This window comes from Chrysochloris asiatica, unplaced genomic scaffold (assembly GCF_000296735.1).
Source record: "Chrysochloris asiatica unplaced genomic scaffold, ChrAsi1.0 scaffold00516, whole genome shotgun sequence".
Lineage (NCBI taxonomy): Eukaryota > Metazoa > Chordata > Mammalia > Afrosoricida > Chrysochloridae > Chrysochloris > Chrysochloris asiatica.
This window is the reverse complement of record NW_006409034.1, coordinates 681,305-683,145: the sequence shown is the minus strand read 5'-3', so window position 1 is coordinate 683,145 and position 1,841 is coordinate 681,305.

Here is a 1,841-nt window from a genome sequence, read left to right as displayed (position 1 = left end):
GACAATGAATACGAAATTCCAGAGAAGAATTGATTAATTTGAATTTTGGTGTTTAAGAAGAATATAGAAATCACCATGGACAAACAGATCTGTATTGGAAGACATACACTCATACTGTTCCTCAGAAGTGAGGATGCCCAGACTTTATATCTCTTTTACTTTGAGCATGTTGTCAGGAGGAAACAGTTCCTGGAGAAGGACATCATGCTTGGACAAGTGGAGGGTCAATAAAAAAAGAGAAAGGCCACAACACATGGCAGGAGCAATTGCCTTAGTCTCAAGCTCAATACTCTGGGCAGTATTTCCTCTACTGGGCTTAATATATATGAATATGAACTGACTCAATGGCACTAAACAACAACAAGAAAGCAAATGAGGTTCTTTGGATTCTTTTTGTTGTTGTTGTTATACTTACTCTCAATTCTAAAGATTTTTTTTGGGGGGAGCAGGTAGTTATGCTCTTGACTGTTAGCAAAATGCCGGCTCTTTGATCCCAGCCCCCAACAACCAGAGTTACCTTAGAAGACAGACTTGATGGTCTACTCCAAAAAGATCATAATATTGAAAACCCTATGAAATGGTTATACTTTGCACACATAGTGTTGCCATGAGTTGGAATCAAAATAATGTTTCTTAATCTGCATATGTGAACTAAAGAATAAAGGTTCCTGGCCAACATAAATATGGAATAGGTATACAATCAGTGCAGTTGTGAATTGTTAGGTGCCACCAATTGATTCCAACTCATAAGAACCCTATGTTCTCTGGTCCTCTGTCATTCTCACACTTGTCATGTTTGAGCCCATTGTTGATTCCACTGTGTCAATCAATCTCATTGAAGGTTTTCCTCTGTTTCACTGACCATTCATTGACTAGGCTACTATGTATCAGAGTCCCGAGGACTTTTAAAACACTATTGTTTCACAGAATTGATATTGGAGATAAGTTGGAAATATCTTTGTTATCGTATGTGCTATCCAGTTGATTCAGAATAATAGGTGACCTTTTGCTTTTCTAAACATTTCTCTGATACACCACCATAATATTCTTAACAACAGTAATTCGTATTTATTACTTTTATTCAATTCTTTACCAACAAATACCTCAATGTTCATCAGCTATTCATTTCCTGATTATGAAAGCAATGTGGTATGTATTAGATTTTGGTACACTGCACTCCTCTCTAAATTCTGTTCCAGTTACCTACTGTTGTTGTTGTTGGTTATTAAGTGCTGTCGAGTCTGTTCCAACTCATAGCAACCCTGTAAAGGTTTCCAAGGAATGGCTGGTGGGCTTGAGCTGCAGATCTTGAAGCTCAAACAGAACTGAAAGTCCAGCACATTAACCCGCATCACCACACTAGTATGCTAGTTATCTACTACTACATAACAAACTACCTATAGTGTCAATGGCATAAAACAGCAGTTGATCTCTTATGCTCATAAATTATGTGGATCAAATTTCAGACAGGATACAACAGAAGTGTTTTGGCTCTATTAAATAGTGTGTAACAGCCATTGAATTTGTTCTGACTCATAGAGACACTGCAAAAGGTTTCTGAGGAGCAGCTGGTGGGTTTGAACTGTCAACCTGCTGGTTAGCAGTCCGGTGCTTATCCTATTTCCACTCTACAAAACACAGCATCACTCTCTTCAAGCTCCTTACATTGAAAAGTTGTCTTCCTTCCACATTTAAGAGAAGACACATAAATCCATAATTCAATGGGAGGACAATAAAAATTAGTGGTCCCATTTCAAATCATTCTACTTTATCCTAGTATCTCAAAAATGACAATGATGTCCTTACTATTATTCAACATTTTACTAGAGGTGTATGCATGG